Below are 7,759 nucleotides of genomic sequence, written 5' to 3'. Positions count from 1 at the left end.
TTTTCAGCATATAGGTTTTTTCATTTTTTTTTAGATTTATACATAGGCATTTCATTTTTCTTGGAGCTATAATAAATTTTATGTATACATAGAAGACTTCATATACTAACGATGTCAATTTTCCCCAAACTAATCTAGAGATTTAATGAAAATCCAGTCAAAATTCCAGAACACTTTTTGTAGATATAGAAAAGCTGATGCTAAAATTTATTTGGAATGGGAAAGAAAGTAGAGTAGGCAAATCTACTTTTGAAAAAGAATAAACTGAAAAAATCACACTATTTAATTTTAAGACTTACTCTATAGCTACAGTAATTAAGACAGCATAGTATTAATGAATAGATTGATCATAGACACATAGATCAATGAAACAGAATAGAGAACATAAAACTAGGTCTCATACACACACACAGACACACACGGCCAAATAAATTATTTTTGACAAGGTCACAAGGATGATTGGATGGAAAAAGAATACTGTGTTCAACAAACTGTGTTGAATTATTGAATATTTATATGCTCAAAAATGAACCTTAACCTAAACCTCACAGTGTACATAAAAATCAACTCAAAATTCACCATAGACATAAATGTAAAATATAAAACTATAAAAATTTTAGAAGTCCTCATAACCAGACGTTAAGCAGTAAGCCCTTAAACATGACATGAAAAGCATGATCCATAAAGAAAAAAATAGATAAATTGAATCTCATCAAAGTAAAATAAAGTTGTTCTACGAAAGACTCTATTAGCTTATAAATGAAATTATAAGCTAAAGACTTAGAGACAATATTTGCAAACCACATATCTGTCAAAGAACTAGTATTAAGAATATATTAAAATCTCTCAAAATTCAACAGTAAAAAAACAAACAAACCAATTAGAGAAAGAGAAATTTAAATGAATAGACATTTCACCAAAAACAATATACAGATGGAAAAATGCACAGCAACATGAGCCATTTAGTAAATGCAAATTAAAAGCACAATGAGATATCACTATACACCTACCAGAATGGTTAAAATTTTTAAAAAGTGAAAACATAAAATATTAACAAGTATGTAGAGAGGCTAGATCATTCGTATACTGTTGGTAAGAATGTAAAATGTACATAAAAGTACAACCAGTTTGGAAAGCATTTTAGCAGTTTCTTATAAAATTAAATATGCAGCCACTATGCTGTACAGCAATCGCATTCTTGGGCGTTTAGCTGTCCCAGAGAAATGGAAACTTATGTTCACATAAAAACCTGGACATAAGTATTCACAGCAACTTTGTTCACGATAGCTAAAAATTAAAAAAAAAAAACCCTATGTCCTTCAATAGATGAATAGTTAAACAAATGGCGGTACATCCATATCATGGCATATACTCAACAATAAAAAGGAACAAACTACTGATAATTCTCACCAGAGAATTACGCTGAGTGAAAATAAGCAAATCCCAAAGATTACCTACTGTATGAATCCATTTATTTAACATTCTAACATAATGAAATTATAGAAATAGAGAGCAGACTAGTGGTTGCCAGGGTTAAGGAGGAGGTTAGAATGGGAGGGAAGTGAGTGTGGCTATAAAAGGGAAACCTTATGGAGATGAAACAGCTCTGTATCCTGACTGTTTCTATGCCAATATTCTGTAAGATGTTACCACTGGTGCACACTACATAAAAGGGTGTATGAGATCCTTCTGTATAGTTTCTTAAACTGTATGTAAATCTACAATTATCTAAAAAGTAAATAATTAATTTAAAAAGTCTTTTGCTTTTCGAAGTTGAGAGAATGAACATGCAGGCTGAAGACTGGGAGAAAATATTCACAAAAATGATCTGACAAAAACTTATATCCAGATTATGTGATGAATTCTCAAAGCTCAACTGTAGTAAACGGAAAAACTTGATTTTTGAAAAATGGGCAAAAGACTTCAATAGGCAATTCAACAAAGATGATATACAAATGGTATATAAGCACATAAAGAGATATTCAATATTATTCGATATTAGAAAATGCAAATTTAAACCATAATGAAACACTACTATGCACCTATGAGAATAGCTAAAATAATGCTGACAACACCAAAAGCTGATAAGGATGCAAAGCAACTAGAACTTTCATACACTGTTGGAGGGAATGGAAAATGGTACAGCCACTCCGGAAAATAGTTTGGCAGTTTCTTATGAAGTTAAACATGCAGTTATCATACAGCCCAGCATTTGTATTCTTGAGTATTTATCTCAGAAAAACAAAAATGTATGTGAACTCAAAAGCCTGTACAGTATTCAAAATCAAAGTGTTTGACAAGAGTTGGGGTTGAAAGAAGGGATGTGGCCACAAAGTGGCAGCCCGAGTTTTGGGAATTTGGGAAATTTTTTTTTAATTTGACTGTGGGAATGGCTACATAAATCTATACACACATTAATATCTGTAGACCCATACACCAAAAAGAGTCAACTTTACCACACAATAATTTGTTTAAAATTGTTTAAAATGCAAAACAAAAAAAATACTCTCCCAGAATCTGATCAATCCTCACCACCCTCTACTACCACCCTGGTCCAGGCCTCCATATTTCTCACCTACGTTATTACAATAGCCTTTTAACTGGTCTCCCTACTTCCTCTCTTTCTACTACACAGTCGATTCTCAACAGGGTGATCCTTTGAAAACATAAGCCGAATAATGTTACTCTCCTGTTCAAAAGCCTCCAGTGACCCTCTTACAGCATTAAAACTGAAGTTCTCACCAATGCCTCACAGTAGTGAGGTCCCCCAGGAACCTCTCTGGTCTCTTCTTCTGTGAGTTTTCCTTACTTACGGTGCTCCAGCTGCACTAAACTGGCTTACTGCTGTGTGGACATGCTAGGCCTTTGCACTGGCTTTTCCCTCTTCCTGGAATATCCTTCCTTCAAATAAGACTATGGTTTCCTCACCCTCCTCATTGAACTCTTCGCTTTAACTTCACCTTTTCTGTGGAACCTACTCTGACCGCTATTTAAAACTGCATTTCTTTCTGTATTCCCCACTCCTACTTACAGTTTATTTTTCCTCATGGCATTTGTCATCTTCTAACATGCTCTATTACTTATGTGTCTTAGTCTATTTGTGCTGCTATAACAAAATACCTGAGACTGGGTAATTTATAAACACCAGAGATTTATTTCTCACAGTTCTGGAGGCTGGAAAGTCAAGGTCAAGATGCTGGTATTCAATGTCTAGTAAGGATCCAGTCTTTGCTTCCAAGATGGTACCAGAGTGGGGAGGAATGTTGCGTCTGCACATCGTGGAAGAAATGGAATGTTGAAAAAAGGGCAAACAGCTTTGTCAAATCTCTTTTATAATAATAATAATCCCCATTCCATGAGGGCTTTGTCCTCATAACTCAATCAACTCTTAAAGACCTCACCTCATAATGCTATCACATTATCAATTAAGTCTGGAGGACACATTCAGACAAAAGCATTATACATTACATTTGATTTCTGTTCCCCCAACATACACACAAATATAAGTTCTATAAGGGCAGAGCTCTCGCCCGTTCATTAATGTATCTTCAGTGACTGACACATAGAAGATTCTCAATAAATATTTATGGAATGAAGAAAGTGACGCAGGGAGGAAGTAAGGAACAGGTTAATTTGTCACTAGCCAAGTGAGGAAGAGGAGAGGATGAGGAGGGTGTCATGGAAGAGCTGGTTACTCTGCAGAGCCTTAAACTGGAACTGTGTGCATGCTCAGAGGACAAGAGCACAGAGGTGTGGGAAGAGTGCTGATGCAGAGAGAGAAGCAGGAATCTGCTTTAAATGCCATGCTAAGGAATTTGGGCTTCACCTTTAGGTTAAAAGCTGCTAAGTATCTGAGAAACATGATCATATTTGTGTTGCATAAAGATCACTCTGCCCAGTGTGGAGAGTAAATTGGGTAAGGGCAGTGAGTTAGTTAGGAGGCAGATTGTAATCTAGTAACTAGTTGTCTAAGCCAAAAAAAATGATGACCTGAACTAAGACTTTGGCCTTGTCAACAACACAGAGGGCACATTTCAGAAACACTTAGCAGGGTCAGCAGGACTTCTACTGAAATGATTAGGAGATATACCTAGTGCTAAATGACGAGTTAATGGGTGCAGCACACCAACATGGCACATGTATACATATGTAACAAACCTGCACGTTGTGCACATGTACCCTGAAAGGGGCCAGGCGGAGACCAAACTACAGCTGTCGCGGTCAAGAGATGTTTATTGGAGGTATTGAGCGGAGAAGGAAGAGAAGAGAGAGAGGGCTGCTGGTGTGCTGGGGTTTATATCCCTTGGGCCTATGTGGATTGGGCTAGGGGTGGGCCCAAGGGAAGGCGGGAGATGCTTCTTTCTGATTGGCCCTCCTTTGGCGGGTTCAGACAGTGCCCGGTCAAGGAGGGGAGAAGAACCTGGAACCGGCCCCATCTTAAGGTATGCTGCCATTTTAAGGTACCCCATGTTACCTAACATTCCTCCCTTTTTGTTTTCTTAAATGGGGGAAAATGGGCATCGTGGTTCATCTGGCTGCTTCCTGCTGAGTGGGGGCACTGTGGGGAGGGGGCACAGGGAGAACTATCAGGGTTGTGCATGGGGTACAGTATGAGTATGAGGCCAAGCAATAGGGCGCTATACATGAAGACTTTGTTAGACGTGAAGTCCTTGTAGGTATAGATCCTCCAGTGCCATGAGCCAGTTGAGGGGCAGGGATGGGTTGGCGATGAGCCAGCTGTCTGAGCGAAGGGTGTTTAAGAATTGGTAGAATTGGCTTGCTGTAGCCATCTGGGGTACTAGGGGTAGAGTTTGGTCTGCCCGAAGAGAGAAGAAGATGGTAGTTAATTTAGGGTGTGAAGGCAGGCCTACCCCCTCCCCCCCAATCCTGGGTATCTGTTGCCGGTCGTTGGCCATTTAAGAGGTCAGCAGGGTGTGAGACTGTCTCTGGAGTCTGCCATGTCTTCACAAGTCGCTAGGAGCTGGTAGTTTCTGAGAAGCTGGTTAAAGGTTTGCTTAGAGATGGACTCTTTGAGGGAACGGGAAATAGTTATGGTTTGAGTTGGATATGCCCAGGCATTGCTGGGACATATGCCTCCTGTAACTGACTGGCCCCAGACCGGGTCGGCGGGGTTGTCGATATGTATGGCTCGGGAGGAGGCGTTGTTTTTAGTGGTATAATATAGGAAGGGGGTGTGTTTGTTGATGTGGGAGCCAGACGGTGAAGCGGAACATGCGGAAGAGAGGGTCCCAGCTGTTTTCTATCACAGTGAGCCTGGGAAGGGGAAGATCCACCGTGGGGCTGATGTAGTTGGTGTGTGTCCTCCTGTGAACTGTGAAGAGATAATAGGACTGGGAAGAGGGCCTGCCGGCGGAGGAAAGTATAAAGATGTGAGAGGCAGAAAGCCAGAGAAGAGGACTTAGGAGATGCATGAGAGCGGTGCGTAAGCAGTTTGCTGCTTCGTGTGGTCCGGGTTGGTAGCCGGTTTCAACCGGTTGAGCGGCGACCAGAGGATGAGGTGGAGGGTGGTGGTATGGGGGGGGGTTCGTCGGCAGGATCAAAGTCGGGAGCGGAAGGAGAGGTTGGTAGCTTGACAGCAGCAATAAGGTGTTGCGGCTTACAAGGGAGGCACAGGTTGGGTTTGTCCCGTAGAAGAAAGAAGCCATGAACGTAGGGGATCTCTGCCCATTTTCCTGTTCCCTCACAACAGTTGTAGAGATCCGGGAGAAGGTTGGGATCAAAGGACCCATAAGTGGGCCATCTGTTTTGGTTGTCTAGGGGGTAGGTGGGCCAGTTTTGAGTGCACAATTTAATGAGGCGTGTAGGTTTGAGATCAGCAGCCAAACCAAGGGCTGATAAGTTATTTAAAAGGCATTGTAAGGGAGAGTCGGCCGGCAGGGATGCAGAGGCTCCCATTATGAGAAGAGGCGGTTTACGGAAATATATGGCAAAGGGCTGGGCAGGGCGTCCCCTACCAGCCGATGACCATGCTGTGAGTCAGACCCTTCGAGTCAGTCATCACCGAAACGAAAGGACTGAGGGCCTCTAGGAGGCCGAGGGCCGTGGGCCACCTGGTACCAGGATTTTCCGAGCAAGAAAGGGGGAGGGGCCAGGCCTGGCGAGTGAGGAGGAAAAGGAGGGAACCCTGCTCCCTAGAGGCCGAGTCTAAAATAGGATTTACGGCAGCCGTGTGGGCAGCCGAGGCAGGAGCCGGTCGACTGGTGTCGGACACAGGAAGGGGAGACTTACCGAGATGAGGCTGGTGTTGGGCGTAGAGGTCGACGAACAGGAAAATGAGCGAAGACCGGCCAGGGTCTGGACTGGGCCCGAAAGGGATCGGGGTCCCACCGAGTGGGGTGGGGAATCCCGATCCGAGTCACGGCACCAATGAAAGGGGCCGGACGGAGACCAAACTACACCGGTCGCGGTCAAGAGATGTTTATTGGAGGTATCGAGTGGAGAAGGAAGAGGACAGAGGGCTGCTGGCGTGCTGGGTTTTATATCCCTTGAGCCTAGGTGGATTGGGCTAGGGGCGGGCCCAAGGGAAGGCGGGAGATGCTTCTTTCTGATTGGCCCTCCTTTGGCGGGTTCAGACAGTGCCCGGTCAAGGAGGGGAGAAGAACCCGGAACCGGCCCCATCTTAAGGTACGGTGCCATTTTAAGGTACCCCATGTTACCTAACATACCCTAAAACTTAAAGTATAATAATAATAATATTTAAAAATAAATAAATAAAATAAAAAGAGTATGCATTAAAAAAAAAAAAAAGAAATCAAGGATGCTCCCCTATCCCACCTCACCCACTAGCCAGATTCTCTTTGTGACTCTGGGAAGGAAAGCGCAGATGAATGGCTTTGGCAAAGATTCCAATGGCAAATTACTTGTAATGTTGCGAACACCACTCTTACATTGTGGTGAGTTACATCCACTGCATTTGTTTTGTCCAGAATACCTTTCTTTTCCATCTTACTAACTCTTACTTTAAGTTTCAGCTCACAGATCCTGACTCAGCTTACAGATCTTATAAAGATGTGCTCAAAGAACTTGGCAACATCAGAAAAGGCAAGATGTAGGAACTGATAATGCAGTTATTGGACAGTTTATGGAAATGGGGATTGATCCCACTTAAAAAGCAAGCATTTTCCATACCAGCAGGAGACTTCTGTCCTAGAAATATGATATTGTAATGTAAGTGGCCCACAAAGCTCATACCGCCATAATGAGTTTACACAGGACTCACTGGGGTTATAGAAATAAAAATATTAGCTTTGTACTGTCAATGCCAAATGTAAATACAGTAATTCTATGTGACCCTCCAACATTTGACCTTGAGCAAGATTTTCAACCCACTTTTGCCTCTGTCTTCTTGTCATAAAAGACAAAATAATCTCTCAAAGCTAGTTTGACTCCAAAAATCTTGAATTTTGCTTTCCTTTCTCTGCAAAGCAGTTGGAGAAAACTACACATATTTTATAGACAGAAAACCAAGGCTCAGAGAGAAGATGTCCTTTTACATAGACCTAAATAAGAGCCTGTCTCCCACCGAGATGCCTGCTCCCATGAGATGCCCATCATCTAACTTTTGAAACACTGAAAAGAATTGTTTTTAAAACCAAAAGAATAATTTGATTTTAATGAATATGTCATCTACTGACACAAACAAGTGGCATAATTTTTCTTCTACTCTTTTGCAACTAAAATAAGTTTCAGTTAAGGTTCATCCCGGAGAGTTTTTGCTGTTGTTGTTGTTGTTGTTGCT

Source organism: Hylobates moloch, unplaced genomic scaffold, assembly GCF_009828535.3.
Source record: "Hylobates moloch isolate HMO894 unplaced genomic scaffold, HMol_V3 SCAFFOLD_1, whole genome shotgun sequence".
Taxonomy (NCBI): Eukaryota; Metazoa; Chordata; class Mammalia; order Primates; family Hylobatidae; genus Hylobates; species Hylobates moloch.
This window is presented reverse-complemented; position numbering follows the sequence as displayed.